At 44.6% G+C, this 18,596-nt stretch overlaps 1 protein-coding gene and 1 pseudogene across 1 annotated transcript in view; one reads left to right on the top strand and one right to left on the bottom strand.

Annotated features, from left to right (window-relative positions):
- DPF3 (double PHD fingers 3) overlaps positions 1-18,596 on the bottom strand; it is a 278,418-nt gene that overhangs the window by 152,863 nt on the left and 106,959 nt on the right. The window lies entirely within an intron of this gene.
- LOC136638112 (5S ribosomal RNA) lies at positions 6,243-6,362 on the top strand (annotated as a pseudogene).

Genomic DNA, 18,596 nt, shown 5'->3' with positions numbered 1-18,596 from the left:
GATGGTGATGGAGGTGGGCAGAACGAGGGTGAAACAGGGAAGAAAGCGTGGCCAGAAAAGTCATTGGAGCCCAGGTCTACCGGGCTTCCTGTTGTGGAGCCCAGGTACTCATACCTGCCTAGCGGCAGCAGCTACATTCAATAACATGCAAACCAAACATACTCCTAAGTAAAGCCTTTAAATATAGAAAATCATTGCAGAAAATTAGCATCATCATATTTAGGCTCACACTAGAATGGAAAGTGTGCCAAAACAGACTTCTGCAGCAGCTGTAGCCCCACAGCTGTGTCTCCAAGCTCTCATAGACTCCTTCATGGCAAGCAGATCAATACGCGAAAGAGCTACTGTAGTAGGCAAGTTTTCTCCCAGATATGGTACTGTGTTAATGGGTGCCACCTGTGCATTCCTGCAGCTGGTGCATGTGCCCCACACCCATGACAGTGCCTCCAGCATCCTGTGCAGACTGCAAGTACAGGTGAGATGTGAAAATGTAAGATCTCAGGAAATTTCTGGGGTCCTCCTTTAGCTCCTGGGCCCCCTTTTTTTATCCAAATTACCCCGTTTACCCCACTCTCATAGGCCCTGGTTAAAAGCATATACATAGTAACCTGTTAAAAGTACAGATCTTTCCAAATGCAGTCACGTAGCATGGTAGCATCAAGTCTAATAGATTAAAAATAAAGAAATGGAGAACCACCTAAAATTGGCTCATGACCCACCTAGTGGGTCCCAACCCACAGTTTGAGAAACACTGGTCTAGATTTCAGACTTGGCAACCCTATGCCGCTTGACCCACAGTCTCCAACCATTCACTTCCTTCCTAAGAGTACTGAACAGACCCTCTTGTGTTTAGACCCTTGCTAAAGGTTTGCCTGACTCCTACATTCTCCTTGGCTCCTCCAATCTTCAACTCTGTCTTGTCACTATTCATGATTCTCCTCCAGTCTCTTTTTCAGCCCACTTTGTCTCTCTTCTTTGGTCAAGATTTCCATGAATTTCTGTCTCTTCCCCCCCCCCTGCCCCCAGCATACAGCTGTCTCCCTGATCTTAAGCCCTTCAGGGTCTCTCTTTGCCTCAGGTCCTTGTCTTTCCAGCAAGCATTCTAGCAGTTTCCTGAGCAGTTTGGAATCTTTGCAAACTAGAATGTTCACACCAGCGTAGCCAATCAGCATGCAAGGTTTTGCTGTCTCAGGTTAATACAAAACAGATGAACCAAAAATGTCCACCATGCCCTCTCCTAGACTTCCTAAAGCCTGAAAGCTGGAGACTGGAGAAAATCACATATACATGCATCTCACAGATAGCCCACTCCTGCCATTTTTGAGACAAACTATGATTTTGCACAATAAGGTCAAGGCAAGGTTTGCCCCTTCCTGAAGAAACCCTCCCTGGATCCCACTAATTTGAACAACTTTTGGCCAGTCTCAAACATTCTGTTTTGGGGCAAGGTGATCAAGTGGGTGGTGGCCTCCCAGCTTCAGAGGGTCCTGGAGGAAGTTGATATTCATTTCAGTCTGGCTTCAGGCCTGAGTGTGGGACTGAGACAGCCTTGGTCGCCTTGGTAGATGACCTGCACTGGGGACTAGACGGGGAGTACATCCTTGTTAGTCTTGCTGGACCTGTCAAGGCCTTCAACACCATTGACCATGGTGTCTTTCTGAGTCGGTTGACTGAGTTGGGGCTTGGAGGCACCTTTTTGCAGTCATTCTGCTCCTTCCTGGGTGACAGATCCCAGAAGGTGGTGCTGGGGGATGCACGTTCAGCATTCTGGCCTCTTAGGTGTGGGATGCTGCAAGGTTCCATTCTATCCCCCATGCTGTTCATGAAGCCACTGGGAGAGATCATCTGGAGACTTGAGGTAGGGTACCATCAGTATGCTAATGACATCCAGCTCTTTCTCTCCTTTCCTACTGATTCCGAGGAAGCAGTCAAAGTTCTAGATCACTGTTTGGAGACAGTCAGCAGCTGAATGTGAGCAAACAAGCTGAAAGTAAATCCTGATTAGACGGGCTCTCCTATTCCGGAAGTCCACAACTTGGGTATTGGACTATTGTCTTGCTCTGAATGGGCTTGCAAATCCCTCTAAAGGAACAGGTCTACAGCTTGAGGGTGCTCCTGGATCCACAGCTGCTCCTGGATTCCCAGTTAGTGGCTGTGACTAGGGGAGCCTCTGCTCAGCTTTGGCTGATTCACCAGCTGCAACCATACTTGGGTCGCTCAGACCTGGCCATGGTGACCCAGGTCCTAGTGACATCTAGTTTAGATTACTGTAACACACTCTACATGGGGCTGCCTCTGAAAATGGTCCAGAAACTGCAATTAGTGCAGAATGTGGCCACCCGTGTGGTTGCTGGGGCTCGTCAGTTCGACTCAATCAACCTGCTGCTTCAGCAACTACACTGGCTGCCAATTTGTTTTCAGGTTAAATTCAAAGTTCTAGTTTTGACTTTTAAAGCCCTTTATGGCTCAGGTCCAGGGTATTTGACGGACCACCTCCTTTCATACAAACAATCCCATCTTTTCAGGTCATAAGAGGGGTCCTTTCTAACTGTGCCACCACCAGCAGAGGTGAGAAGCATGGTAGCAAGAAATAGAGCCTTATTGGTGGTGGTAACCCACCTGTGGAATTCCTTGCCTCTGGAATTGAGAACAGCTTCCTCTCTTTAGACCTTTCAGCATGCTCTTAAAACCTTTTTATTCAGGGAATCCTTTGTGTGCTGACACCAGTAGGGGAATGCACTTTTTAATGAAAGCATTTTAATCATGATCCAAGTTTATTGTGTTTTATTGTTTTGATTCTTTTTATCATATATATCAATGCTTTTAGCATTGTTTTATTGTTTTATTTGTTAGCAGTCTTGAGTGCCCCTAGCAGGGTAGAAATGCAGGGTATACATTCAATCCAGGGTATGCATGTATGAACAAATAAATAAACAAACACACACACACACACACACACACACGCATACATACATAGTCAATTGCCTGTGGAACAGCAGAGGGAGGAGATCTGGGAGGGGTGGGAATCGGGATACTGCCACAGATACACACTCTGTGTATATCAGCGGTTCTCAGACTCCCAGGGAGTTCAAGCCCATCTGTAAGTCCTTGCTGGGGAGGGGGGAGGCAGTGACACGACCACCAGGATTGCATTGCTTTAGAAGGGCACAGGGGCTTGACTGGACTTACCACAGCCTGCAGCAGCCTACCGGAGGTGCGGGAAACCCTGCGCCAGCCTCCAAGGGGCTCCCCAACATGCGGAGACAGGCAAAATAACGATCACGACCCACTTCCGGTTTCATGATCGCAAACCAGAAATGGGTTGTGATCATTATTTTGCCTTCTCCGCATGTTGGGGGCCCTGTGAAGGCTGGAGTGGGGCTCCCCACACCTCCAGAAGGCTGCTGCAGGCCGTGATAAGTCCAGCCAAGCCCCTGCACCCCCCCAAAGTGACCCAATCCTAGTGATCGTGTTGCTGCCTCACCCCCTCCCCACCCCTTAAGGGGGCAGAGGCCAGGGCTCTCTGGTTGGACATCACAATGCCCCAGTTTGAAAACCACTGGTGTATATGAAGATGTCAGCCTACTGAGAAAACTCTTCACACAGAGATCCCAGAGCGACTGTCTAGGAACCTGTTTTCAATTAGAAGCTCGGGTGGGGAGGGACAGCAGAAAAACTAAACTGAACCTGAACTTGGAAGAAATGAAGCTTATTAAAAGTGATAATTAAGGCTGGTTAACTGGCACATTTGTTTAATCAAAACTCACAAACAAGGAGCCCGAATTGGATATAAACAATTTAGTTTTTCTGAACAGTGTTTGCATGTCAACAGCATTATCCCAAATTTCTGTCACTGTTAAAACAAGGATGCACAGTGAAATGCAAGACTTAATAGGACAAAGAAAGCCTACTGAATGAAAACAAACTGTCACCCACTGATGAAGTTCCCTGTGAGCCACACATTCCTCCCTACTATGAAATATGAGTAGTGCCCCAGTCACTTTGCATTAACAGAACTCTGAAATGATAAACTTCAGCCGCCACTAAAAGGATTATTGCCAGCAACTACTTTAGTTGGAAGAGAAAAATAAAAATAATCTTCAAATAGTAACTATTTTCAGTAAAGTGGCAACATCAAGGGTTACTTTAAATCTAAAATGCAGGTTTTGGGATGGAAAGGGGGGGAAAATCAGTTCTATAAAAATTAAAGAGTTTTAATTACCACCAACAGCTGATGTGGGTCAAAAACACATGAGCAGAGTATTAAACCAGCATTTTAAAAGAATTTTTTTAATTGCATGCTTAATCATTGGATGTTATTAAAAATATAAACTAACAATATTGAACTAATCAGAATTAAGCAATGTTTTCATGGTTTAGAGGGGGGACCCTGGAAACTAAAGACCAGTCAGCCTAACATCTATACCGGGTAAGATGGTGGAATGCCTCATCAAAGATAGAATCTCAAAACACATAGATGAACAAGCCTTGCTGAGGGAGAATCAGCATGGCTTCTGTAAGGGTAAGTCTTGCCTCACGAACCTTATAGAATTATTTGGAAAGGTCAACAGGCACGTGGATGCAGGAGAACCCGTGGACATTATATATCTGGACTTTCAGAAGGCATTCAACACGGTCCCTCACCAAAGGCTACTGAAAAACTCCAGTCAGGTAATTAGAGGTGCACTGCCCTGGCAAGAGTTTGATGCAGCCAGCAGCAACAGTCACTCCAGAGTTACCCTCCTTGAATCCAGCTATTCAAGAGCCTGCTGACTCTCCTCAGGATGACTTTAGAAAAGAACTAGCACCATTGTTGGATGATTGACATTTAGCCCCTTCATCTGCTTCAGAGGGCAGGGCTGCCCTTAAACTTTTATCTTGGAATGTGGCAGGTTGGATCAAGAAGCTTGGATTTTATAACTTTTCTGAGAGCCTTTGACGTAATTTTGGTCCAGGAAACCTGGCTGATGGAGAATATTGCTCTGCAGGGGTATGTTGCTCATTCCCTACCAGCACAAAGACCTAACTCTAGGGGCTGTCCCTCTGCGGGGCTTGTGGTTCGGGTTTCTGACCACTTTCATGCTGATCTGTTACTAATGGTGGACAAGCTTGATGACAAAATCCAGGTCATCAAGGTGGCATTATCCAAATTAGTTGTTATAATTGTAAACGTGTAGATGCCAGTTATACCAACCAAGGTCCAAAGAGTTCAACAATGGAACTGTTTAGGCCAAATCTTGGAAGACCTGGAATGTAGATTCCCACAAGCGGCTTTGATAGTATGTGGTGATATGAATGCGAGGGCAGGCCAGGGGGAAGGGATTTTTTATAAAGCCCTAGATATTCCTAGAGATTCACCACTCCCCTCAATATGTTCCTTTACTAGACATTCGAAGGATAAGCTGATTAACCCAGCAGGAGTGTCACTGGCCAAATTAAGTGTAGCTAGGAATCTCTTATGGCTTAATGGTCTACAGTACTTGAATGATGCTGGGGAGTTCACATACATCTCCCCTCTGGGTTCTAGTGTAATAGATTACATGATGATTCCATCCTCCATATTACTGCATGTCACAGAATTTCGGGTGGGGGAACCCATGTCTAGTGACCACCTGCCGCTGATGCCATTTTGATTTAGAATTTAACCCGTTGAGACAAAAAACGCTGGGATCTATGAGATGCACTCTAAAAATCCTCCCAAAAATCCGGCCTAACCACACAAGTAATCAGAAGCTTCAAGAGTTACTCAAGACAGAATTAGCGGGCACAGCAGGATCTATTTTATCACACTCATTTGAGCCTGGTGGAAAGATTGCACTGTTTGAGGAACTTATCGCGGACATAGTGACGTCCTTGGGACAGGCACTAAAGAAGTACGAGCCTGGGCACTCTCCTGATTCATGCTTGACAAAGAATGCCTTGCCCTAAAGGCTAATTGTAGGAAACTTTATAGGGAATTCAGGGACTTGGAGTAAGCAGTGATGCCTGCCCAGTACTTTACATTGAAACAACATTTAATCACAGCTATTAGAGATAAAAGAAGGACTTTTGTTCAAGATCAATGGAATTGTCTTTTGCAGGCCATTCGATCAAACAATAGCAAACAATTCTGGAAGGTCGTGACTGGGGCTTCGCGAAAAGAAGTACATGATCCATCAGTGATTCCCCATCAGACCTGGCAACAGCACTTTCGTGCAGTTTTTTATGAGAGCCCTAGGGGACCCACCTATCCGGATGGGCTCGCCCTTGGCAACTGTTACCCTGCACATGCCTGATCTTGTCTGATCTCAGAAGCTAAGCAGGGTCAGGCCTGATTAGTACTTAGATGGGAGACCGCCTGGGAATACCTGGTGCTGTAGGCTTATACCATAGTCTTTCGAGACTGAAGGTTGCCAACCATGACAATATACCTGAGTGGCCTCCAGTCTCCATTGCCGAAATCTCGGAGCTTATCAGCCAATTAAATTCGTGTAAGGCAGCTGGCCCGGATGTACTACCCCCTGACCTGATAAAAGCCCAACCGGATTTGTGGGCTCCTCTTCTTGCCCAACTCTTCACCATGGTGGATAAAACAGCCCAAATACCTAAGGCCTGGTCCAAAGTTATTATAGTACCAATTTTTTAAAAGGGGGATACAAGAACACCAGGAAGTTACAGGCCAGTTAGTTTGCTCTCAGTTATCTGTAAAATGTATGCAAAACATTTATTATCAAGATTATTGGATTGGATCGAGGCGAACAATATTCTGGGCCCGGAACAGGTAGGTTTCAGAAAGGGTAAATCCATTTTAAATCACTGTATGGTCCTTTCACATCTCATTAACAATCAGCTAGCCCAGGCTAATGGACAGCTCTTTGTTGCCTTTTTGGACCTAAAGGACACTTTTGACACAGTGGTTAGGGACATTCTGTGGCATAAACTTTCACATATGGGGATGGACAGATGACTCCTCATCCTAATTAGGAAGCTATATACAGATAATAGCTGCCAGGTTAGAGTCTCCCTTAGAGGCAACCTCTCAGAGCCAATTCCTGTTAACAAGGGAGTGAAGCAGGGCTGCATTCTTGCTCCAACCTTGTTCAACTTATTTCTAAATGACCTCAATACTCATCTTAAAGAGATCAATGCTCACAACCCTAAATTAGGCCCCAATCATATCCCACTCTTACTATATGCTGACGATACGGTTTTACTGTCAACTTCGAGGGTAGGTCTGAAACGTTTGATAACTGGCTGTATTGACTACCTAAAGAAAAATGAGCTATTTCTAAATTTTGATAAATCTAAGATAGTAGTATTTGGCAAGTCTTGGAAACTTCTCAATTGGTCTTTCAAAGGGAAGGTAACTGAACAGGTAAGAGAGTTTAAATATTTAGAAATCTATTTCCATCACAAGCATTCTTGGGTGACACATCGTAAAATGGCAGTAAATCTAGCCAAAGTTTAGACCCAAGCGATCTTACATTTCCATTTCACCAGGGGTAACTCCTACATTCCTGCTGCACTGTTGGCCTTTAATGCAAAAACTATCTCCCAGCTCTTATATGGAAGCCCCGTCTGGTCATCGGCCTTCGACTGCACAATTGAGAGAGTGCAGGCGATGTTCTTATGTAAGATACTAGGGGTGCCACATTGTGTAGCCTATGCAACTCTTTGTTTGGAAGCTGGCCAACACAGAGCAGATACCCTGGCATGGCTTAGAACTTTTAGATATTGGCTCAGAGCGTATCACCTGTCAGATCAAGATAGTCCGATTTGGGGCCTCTTACCCGATCCTCCTCTCTTTCCAGGCTTAGCTCTTTAGAGTAAGAAAATCTGTTCTATGGGGCTCTCCTTAGACTTGCTAGGCGCTCTAGACGCAGAGCAGGCCTATAGAACCCTGAAACAAAGGCTCTTTGACATCGAGCAACAGGACCTTTACAGCAATGCCCACAAAACTGCTCTCCAGTACATCTCCATCTTGCTGTTCTACCTGGAAGGAGGCCTAAATATTTTGACTTCTTGGAATGTCCCCAAGAACGGAGGGTGTTTACCCTAGCGAGATGCAATGTCATCCCATTTGAGCAGTTATTTGGCAGATATAGAGGCATTCCAGCTGCAGATAGAGTTTGCCCATGTAGGATGGGAAATTTAGAAACTCTTTCCCACATGTTATTACATTGCACACTATACCAAGATCTTCGTATATGCTACTTAGCACCAATCTTGGCCACTATCTGGGGTTGGGATGACCAGAACACAATTACATACATACTCAGTGGGGTTAATGAAGAGCTTTCTGGAGGGGGGGGGGGTGGCCAAATATATAAAAATAATTATTAAGAGACGTATTACTATGTTGGTCCCAAATGGCTGAATTGATGCAGCAAGGCCTGGTTGAAGGTGAACTGTTTGATTTATGTTGCCCTCCAGCCAATTTTGTGCTTTACACTGTATTTTAAACATGCCAATAAAGGTTTCTTGTCTCGACACGGTCCCTCACCAAAGGCTGTTGAGAAAGCTCCACAGTCAGGGAATTAGAGGGCAGGTTCCCTCCTGGATTAGGAACTGGTTGAGGTCCAGAAAGCAGAGAGTGGGTGTCAATGGGCTGTTTTCACAATGGAGAAAGGTGAAAATCGGTGTGCCCCAAGGATCTGTTCAGGGACTGCTGCTTTTCAACCTGTTCATAAGAGACCTGGAGGGAGGGCTAAGTAGCGAGGTGGTTAAGTTTGCAGATGACACCAAACTTTTCCAAGTGGTGAAGACCAGAAGAGATTGTGAAGAGCTCCACAAGGATCTCTCCAAACTGGCAGAATGGGCAGCAAAATGGCAGATGCGTTTCAGTGTAAGTAAGTGTAAAGTCATGCACCCTGGGGCAAAGAATCAAAACTTTACATATAGGCTAATGGGTTCTGAGCTGTCTGAGACAGATCAGGAGAGAGATCTTGGGGTCCTTGTGGACAGCTCGATGCAAGTGTCGACCCAATGTGCGGCGACAGCGAAGAGGGCTAATTCCATGCTTGGGATCATTAGGAAAGGCATTGAGAATAAGACAGCTAATATTGTAATGCGGTTGTACAAATCAATAGTAAGGCCACACCTGGAGTATTGTGTCCAGTTCTGGTCGCCACATTTCAAAAAGGATATAGTGGAGATGGAAAAGGTGCAAAAGAGAGCGACTAAGATGATTACTGGGTTGGGCCACCTTCCCTATGAGGAAAGGCTACAGCATTTGGACCCGTTCAGTCTAGAAAAGAGGCGCCTGAAGAGGGACATGATTGAGATATACAAAATCATGTGGGGATGGACTAAGAAGATAAAGAGACACTCTTTTCCCTCTCACAAAACACCAGAATCAGGGGACATCCACGAAAGTTGAGTGTTGGGAGAGTTAGAACAGACAGAAGAAAATATTTCTATACCCAGTGTGTAATTAGTTTGTGGAACTCTTTGCCACAAGTAGTAGTTATGGCATCTTACCTGGATGCCTTTAAGAGGGGATTGAACAAATTTCTGGAGGAGAAGTTCATTATGGGTTACAAGTCATAGTAGGTATATGCAAGCTCTTGGTTTCAGAGGTGGGCTGCCTCTGATTGCCAGATGCAGGGGAGGGCACCAGGCCACAGGTTGTGTCTGTTGTCTTGTGAGCTCCCTTAGGCATTTGGTGGGCCACTGTGAGATACAGGAAGCTGGACTAGATGGGCCCTTGGCCTGATCCAGCAGGGCTATTCTTATGTTCTTATATTCATTCTGTATATTGTATATTCATTCACACATTTGGCTTTGGTCTTGAAGAAATATCAGTATCACTTTCAGCAAAAACAAACAAAAAAACAAAAAACCCAGCATGTACTGTGATGTGTTGTACCACCTGTTTGGGGGCATCTCTCCTGAAAAAAAGTTCTGATGCACTAACCATTATTAGTCCTCCACTGATCATTATTAGTCTAATTGTCAGACAATTCAATGGATTAAACACTACTTCCTCTACTTTCTTTGTAACTAAATAGGATGGGCACAGTCTCCTATAATAAATATATCTTTGACGTGCAAAGAATAACGAATCCCAGAAGGAACTTTTTTCCCCTTTAACAATGGGCTGCATCAATCCAGAATGACTAACTTTCTTGACCTCCTGTGCTATGTTATACAGTCAGTTTTCATTATCTGCCAGGGTTAGGTTCCTGCAAACCCTAGTGCAGTGGTTCTCAAACTTCATAGCACAGGACCCATTTTTTTAGAGTGACAATCTGTCAGGCAGTCATCTGTTCATTCCTCATATTAGAATAAATAAGAGACCACCAAAAATTAGCAGAAAGGACCCAGCACAGAATTTATGGAAAATTGTAGGCTAGGTATCAGTAACAGACCTGCCCCTCGCGACATCCGGAGAGAAAGGTCCATGATGCTGCCCCCTGCACGATGCCGCCTCCCATACTCACCCAGCACGACAGAACCTCACGCGATGCTAGAAATGACTGGGAAAGCCTTTTGAGGCTTTCTTGTGTTCTTAAACAGTACCTCCAGAAAACCGGAAGTACTGCTTAAGATTGTACTGCTTGTAAGTACTGCTTAAGCCTCAGAAGGCGTCCCATGCAGTCTGCAGCGCCACATGGACACAGACCTAGGGGCATTTGCCCCCCCCCCGCCCCTATCTAGGCCCGCCACTGCTAGGTACTCACTAGGATAATGCTAAGAGATAAGATTGTCTTTTCCTATATGCAGTTAACAGAGCTGTAAAATACATTCTTGTGAGGCAAGTGTTTTATTTTGCAAATGCATCGAGACTGCATGTTGCCTTAAGACCAAACTATGAATATAGTTTATTTAGGCCAATAACTAGGAATCACTGAAATACTTGCTTGACCTTACATGCCTTCTAATTAGACTCTGGAGGTGGAACCAGACCCACAAAGAGGGGAAACTCATCTGATAAAATATCTCTCACCAAAAAAGGGGCCAATGGTAAGATGAAATTAAGGGTGTAATCCTAACCCTTTATGTCAGTGCTTTCCAGCACTGGCATAGCAGTGCCAAAGGGACATGTGCTGCATCCTACAGTTTGGGGGCACTCACTGAGGCCTCCTCAACATAAGGGAATATTTGTCCCCTTACCTCAGAGCTGCATTGCCCTTATGTCAGTGCTGGAAAGCACTGACATAAGGGGTTAGGATTGCACTCTAAGATAGTTTGCTATGGGAACAGCCAAGTCTTGGACAGCAGCTAACTGCCTTTTTACCATGACTCAAGAACAAGGTGGTCCAATATGTGGGCTGCATGCAGCCAATGCAGCCCATATGGAGGCCCTCGAGAATCCTGCTGTATCCGCCCTCTCCTCCTGCTTCAGCAGCTTTTTTTATCTTAAAAAGCCTCATCGCACCCACCACCGCTTCCACCTGCTTCTCTTGCCGCTTCCTCTTTGGGGGTGACTTCAGCAGCTCAGAACCTGAAAGTTATTGGCAGTGACATCATCACGTCACTGCCAAATACTTCCACACTGTGCTCTTGGGAGGTAGGGCCAGAGTAGGGGGGTAGGCCCCCTTAGCTATGAAAGTTGGACTGCCCTAATCTAACTTTTTTTCTACATACCTCTCAGATTACTATGTTTCTGATATCATCTGCCCCTGCAATATTCTGAAGTGGGCTGCATAACAATGTTAGCATGTTGGTGTGAAACCACAGAAGAGAGAAGCCTCAATGAGTGCTCTTAAGGAAATCATAACCTTTCAGCTTCAGTTCCTAATATGCAGAGAGCTGCAAAGATACTTGCAATTCTAGCGTTAGTCTGGTTCAGACTTTTTATTTTATTTATTTTTGCGTTAACTTGCAACCAGTTGAATAACTTTCTGAACTCCCAAGATACCCTCATCAAATCAGAAGGCACCTGGGCAACCAGATGAGATTCTTCTATCTCCTAACAAGGTCATTGCAAGGATGTACAAGACATTGTAAAAGTACAAGAGTCTACATTTTGAAAATGCTGTAGATACGCTAAGAATGCAATCAAAATTGATCATGCATACAAAACCTGGCCCCCATGACCTTGCTAACTGTCTTCCAAACTTCATGTGGAAAGAAACAATTGAGAAAGTGTTGGCCAGATATCTCAAGCAATGCAGCTTCTCTGCAGATGCCTTCAGTAGTCTCAGGAGAGTTTCATGTAAGACCCAACGCAGCAATGATATGTTGGATGTTCATGGAAACGGGCAGAAGGGAAATCAGTCATGCTCCTATTGCTCGACTTATCAGCCGTATGACTTGGCCAACTGTGACGATCTGCCAGCTCAGTAAGTACTGAGAGAATGGTGCTAAGCTGACTACGCTCATTCCTCTCTAACAGGTCCCAAGAGACTCATAATGGGCAGCTGCTTTTCCTCCCCCAGCAGCAGTGATAAGCAAAGAGTGTCACAGGGCTCAGCCCTGTCACCACTCTTAGTTAACATCCAGGCAAAACCTTTCAAAGATACTGTTTGATGGTTTGGTCTTTGACCAGTAATATACTGGGGACATTCAACTAAATGTAGAAACTACTGATCAAGGATTTTAAAATTAGATTTGAAAACACTGCATTTTCTCACAATCCCCTCCCCACAATATGACTCTGAAGTACTTTCGGTGACTCTTGAATCAAAGTCCAATTCCGAAACCTTTATTGGCATAAGTAAAAGATTAAATAAACATTAAAATACAGTACAGGCAAATAATCAAAACAATGGCTGTGCTACCGAAAAAAGATCACAACAAGACAGAGATACGTCAAGGTAAAGGTTTTAACTTAGAAACTGCAGATAGAAATTCTGCTACAGCACCAGTGGTGGCTACAACCGACTCACTCAAAAGTGCAGATAAAGTCTCTGATAAGGAACCTAAAGGGAAAGGAAGTACAGAATATAAATGAATTTCTCGGAGTAATTGGAGGGACGGGCAACAGAGAAGAATATGGGCCACTGTGTCCGGCTCCAAAGAGCAAAAGGGACACAATCTATGCTCCAAGGGGATATTAGAAAATCTGCCAGAATGAACAGCTGAAGGGAAGATATTAAATCTTGCCAGCATAAATGCCCTCCTCTTAACAGGATTAATCAGCATAGTAAAATAGTTGTGTGAATGGCCAGAGGAAGGAAGAAGGCCAAAAAACCAGGGAGAACAGGCAGGATTGAGGTTGGAAGAGAGTTGAATAGATTCAAGTTCCCATAGTTTGGTCTTAATAACTGAATGGGCTTGATGAAGACTAATGTCCGCAAGAGATTCAAGGGACAATCCTAATGATAGAAGTTTAGAATCAATCTCTTGAAACCACCTAGAAAAATAGGAATCCTTTAAAAGATTGTTTAAAAGAGATTCAGGGTGGATAGTTAAATGCAGACAAAGCCAGAACTTGAATGTAAGGGACCACACCATAGTAGAGGGAAGATGGATCCCTAATTCAAGAATGAGAATGGATAATCTGATTAAATTAGTAACCCCCAAGATCCATCTGAGGAAAGAGGCTGCAACTTGGTCAAGATCATGATATGCAGCCTCTATCCAAATGGGGGCACCATACAATAATTGAGAAAGAATTTTGGTTTTAAAAATGTGAAGGGCAGCAGGGACATACTGATTACCACAAGAAAAATAAAAACGTGCATCGCATTTAAATGAGGTGCAGCTGAGGAAATGGCAGATTTCTGGTGAGGTGACCAACTGTGGCGAAAATGAAAAAGAATCCCTAGATATTTAAAGGTTGGTACTTGTTGGAAGGAAAGAGTACCAATCGTCCAGGGGAACAAAATCCAAGACTTAGCGAAAACTAAAATTTTGGTTTTCTCGGAGTTAATTATTAAGTTATTGGATAAACAATAATCCAAAAAAGCAAGTAAAGAATGACGTAGGCCAAGTCTGGTAACAGACAAGAGGACTGCATCATCTGCATAAAGGAGGATAGGGAGGGGGGCACCACTGAGGGAAGGAGGGGAATTCTGACAACTTAATAAATGCGAGGGTAAATCTGCCGAAAAAAGATTAAAGAGGAGGGGAGTGAGAATACAGCCTTGTCAAACTCCCTTACTATTAGGAATTTTCTCAGTTGTAGAACCCAGACTATTAAAACGTACCTTACAATAGTTAGTTGAATGAAGACGGCAAATTAAGAAAAGGAGGCAGGGATCAATCCCATAACTGGCCAACTTGTTCCACAGCATAGCCCTATTAATGGAGTCAAACGCTCCATGGAGATCGATGAAAGCCGCGAAGAGTCTGGCACCATAATGGGCAGAGTATTTCTCAACCAAGAAGGAGAGTAAAAAGGCATGATCAACAGTAGAGGCGCCTAAGCGAAAGCCAATTTGTTCTCTACCTGGTAGGGCTTTAGAGGAAGCCCATGATGAAAGTCTAACTAATAGATATTTGGAATAAAGCTTCCCTATACTTGGAGGCAGGCTGTGCAGCATGTCCTTTCCCAGTTTGAAGAGACACTTGGCCAACAGTCTGAGGCTAAGAGACAAAGAAGGAAGGCCCATAGCCAGGGAGACAGACCAGGGACAGACTGCACTTGCTCCCAGTGTGGAAGGGATTGTCACTCCCGAATTGGCCTTTTCAGCCACACTAGACGCTGTTCCAGAACCACCATTCAGAGTGCGATATCATAGTCTTTCGAGACTGAAGGTTGCCAACATGTGTGATAATGGAAAGCAGGCTAATGGGCCTATAATTTTCCAGGAGAGAAGGGTCGCCCCTCTTGAAAATAGAAACAAGAATTGACGAGAGCCAGGAATCTGGAAAAAGACCAGATTGATTAACTAGAGTGAAAAGATTAGATAATGGTACCGACCACCAGGTGGGATTGGTGGTTAATATTTCACTCAAAATATCATCTGGGCCAGGAGCTTTCCCAGGTTTCAAACTGTGAATCAATTCAACAACCTCGTCAGGAGTAACAGGTGGCCATTCAGTACAATCTGAGGGAATAGGGATAAAAGGTTCACAAGAAACAGAAGCGGAAAAAATTCCTGAAAAATGAGCAACCCAAGCAGATGGAGAAATGGGAGAAAGGACAGTGTTAAAGGGAGACAAGTTAGTACGGGTAACTAAGGACCAGAAGGATTTATAATTGTTAGTTGAAATTGCATCGTAGAGTTGAACCGGGAGGGAGTTGGTCATCCAAATCCCAGTTCATAAAGTGGGCCAGGGCAAGGTTACTAGGCCCCAATCTAACATTAAGGTCACCCAAAATTAAAAGAAAAGCTGAAGGAATAGAGGCCAAGTGTTTCCCAGCAAAGGACTTGACCTCCTCCCAGAAAGACTGGGGAAATGGGTCAGAGGGAGGGATATATAAATTAAGCAAAATAATCCTAATATCCTTGAATTGAAATAAAAAAGCTTGAAAATAACAAGAGTGAGAAGGAAGAGGAGAGAGAGAGAGAACCAGGAGGAAGGGCGAATCAGACAACATAGTCCAACTCGAGAGCGACCCATTTGTTTACATTTGAAAGCCGGGAGAAGGTGAGAAATAAAACCTGGAATGAATAACAGGGACAAGGACCAGGTCTCTTGGAGAAAAATGAAATTGAAAAGAAACAAATAATTAATAAAATCTTGATCCGATTTCTTTTTCTCCCAACCCGCGATGTTCCATGAAACCAGCTTGAGGGTGGGAGTTAGAGCTGAAAAAATCTGAAAGGAGTCTGATAATCAACGAAAAGGGTCAGTAGAAGTTACACAATTGGTAGATCCAGGAGAGATTCTTCCCATCACACATGAGTGCACATTTGCAGGAGTTTCAGCTGAAAAGGGAAACGAAGGGCTGGCAGAGCTAGATGGCTGGGTGCAGGCAGGCAACATGGAAGAGGTCTCCACAGAAGTTGAAGGTCTTCTCTCCTTAGCTCTAGAGCCAGTAAAATCATAATTCAAGGGGGGATCAGGTTGGATTGAGGCATCAACAAGGAGAAAAGGACCCACTTGGGGACGCCTATCCACAATACAAATAGGGGATAGAGGAATGGTCCAACAAGAAGCTGCAAGAGATGAAGGTGAAGTACTCTCAATGAGAACAGGTGGATCAGCTGTGATGTCACGTCCAGGTGGTGTCTTCAAAGGGCATCTAGAAACCCCAAGTTCAGGAGAGCAGAGATTGAGGAGAGGTCCAACCGGACAGTCTGAAGCAATCGTTTTAGAAGCACTCAAAATGCCTGGATTGATAGAAGCAGCCATCGTGTTAGACGGAGATGGACAATCCATAGTATGGCCACGTAGGACAGTTCTAGGTGGGAGAAGACTCACAATAGCATTATTCTTAAAATATCTATGAGGGAAAATGCCTATGCACTTCAATCTACTAGCTTGAGAAAACAACAATCTTGGAATATAATCAGAATTAAAATACAACAAAAACCGATCTAAACACGACGGGGAAAACAATCTCTCAACCCTATAAAGGTTGATAATAGATGGAGTAACTCTCAATAAAGTGGCCAGGTGTCCCTTGGCCAAGTAGATCCGTGACCAGTCAGGAATTCTTCCTTTGAAAGAAGAAACTGTGATTACTGCACATTTGGGTTGAAATGTTAACTGGAAGGAAGTTTTGGAAGAAACAGGAGCATGAAGGTCCGCTGGTAGGTGGGAGGTAGCAGTCTGGGTAACACTGATCAGTTAGTGAATCAAGATGGGCAGAGTACATCATAAAAAAAGTCTGGTAGAGCCCCTTTAACAAATCAATAACGTGTCCTAGTTGGGAAAATATTTGGAGCACAGTTTTGGCCATCAATGATGAATGTTTCCTCAACAAATCTGGCGATTCAAGGTTTGCAGAACTCCCCCCATCAGAGAGTGCATCACCCAATGGCTGTAAGTGTTGTTGACTCCCCTGAGAAATGCTGAAGGGAGTATGAGGCTCCGAGCAAGCAGGTTCAATAGGTGAGGGGGATAAACGCTGAGGCAAAACAGAAGACAATGAAGATTGTGACGGAGGAAAAAAAGCCTCAAGTCTGAAGTCTGGATTGCTTGCAGTTAGGGGAGAACATGCCATTGTCAGGGTTCCCAGGGGAAAGAGTTCTTTTCTTCCCCATTAAAATAGTTCTACATATTTTGCATCATTCAGCCTAAGGGATTAACGTGGTTCAGTGGTTGAGGCAGGAGTTGAACTATACGCTACAAGCTTAACATAAGAACGTAAGAACAGCCCCACTGGATCAGGCCATAGGCCCATCTAGTCCAGCTTCCTGTATCTCACAGCAGCCCACCAAATGCCCCAGAGAGCACACCTGATAACAAGAGACCTGCATCCTGGTGCCCTCCCTTGCATCTGACATAGCCCATTTCTAAAATCAGGAGGCGGCACATACACATCATGGCTTGTAACCCGTAATGGATTTTTCCTCCAAAAACTTGTCCGATCCCCTTTTAAAGGCATCTAGGCCAGAGGCCATCACCACATCCTGCGGCAAGGAGTTCCACAGACCAACCACACGCTGAGTAAAGAAATATTTTATTTTGTCTGTCCTAACCCTTCCAACACTCAGTTTTAGTGAATGTCCCCTGGTTCTGGTAATGTCCCCTGGTTCTGGTTCTTCAAGGGCAGCCCCACTAACTGTATGAACAGTCCAACTGGATCAGAACAAATGCCTATCTTGTCCAGCATTATTTTTCCCACAGTGGCCCCATCAGCTGCCTCTGGTGACATACATCTCTCCTGCCATTGCCCCGCCCCGTGCAACTGGTATTCAGAGGTATAGTGCCACTGAACCAGACAGTGCATAGTCATCTGACTAGCAGCCATTTATACACATGTCCTTCATGAATTTGTCCCCTTTTAAAACCAACTAAACTATGTGTGTTAAGTACCTCTTTTTGAGCCCAATCCCATCCCCCACCATCTTCTGCCATGCAGCCACAGCTCAAGAGAGATAAGTAAAAAAAATTTTTTTTTACTTAAGTAAAAATTCACTTTAAAATACTTATTTTTACTCCTGGTAGACCCAAATCCTAACCAACTTTCCAGCACTGACACTGGCACAGCTGTGCCAATGGGGCATGTGCTTTACCCTGCAGTTGGGTGGCAGTCACAGAGGCCTCCTCAAAGTAAGGAAATGTTTGCTCCCTTCAGGACTGCATTGCCCTTACCTTGGTGCTGGAAAGTTGTTTAGGATTGAGCCCCTAGTTGCCAATGGGTCTCCTCAGGCCTATACTCGTTATTTTGCTGGTCTAAGTGTGAAGAGAGGAAGGGGACAGCTGGGAAATGGGAAAGGGGGGAGAGGATCTAGTGTGCGCAATTACTGCAGAGTAGTGCAGAGTTCTACATGGTCCCCTCCTTGAACCATCACCCCCCCGTTTGGCCCACTCCCCCCAATCCTCCCCAAACTGCCCCTTCATGTACTCCAACATGGTATCCTGCAGCTGCTGCCACACACACAGCACCTCAGGACATCTGCGTTGGTGGCTCCAAAGTGCATGACAGCAATGTGCCGTTTACAATGCTGCAGTGGAATTTATGACTGCAGATCGCGAGATCCACTGATGTAAATAGCCCATAGGACTGGGCCATTTTTCTGCTCTAAACCTCCCACCAGTCAGTTTCCTTGGTGAATGAAGTTGGCGCCACTGACTCATTGCTCCACCAGGTTGCAGAATTTTTCATTTCT

This window comes from Tiliqua scincoides, chromosome 1, assembly GCF_035046505.1.
Source record: "Tiliqua scincoides isolate rTilSci1 chromosome 1, rTilSci1.hap2, whole genome shotgun sequence".
Taxonomy (NCBI): Eukaryota; Metazoa; Chordata; class Lepidosauria; order Squamata; family Scincidae; genus Tiliqua; species Tiliqua scincoides.
The sequence above is the reverse complement of the archived record's forward strand: the minus strand, read 5'-3'. Positions and strand labels throughout refer to the sequence as shown.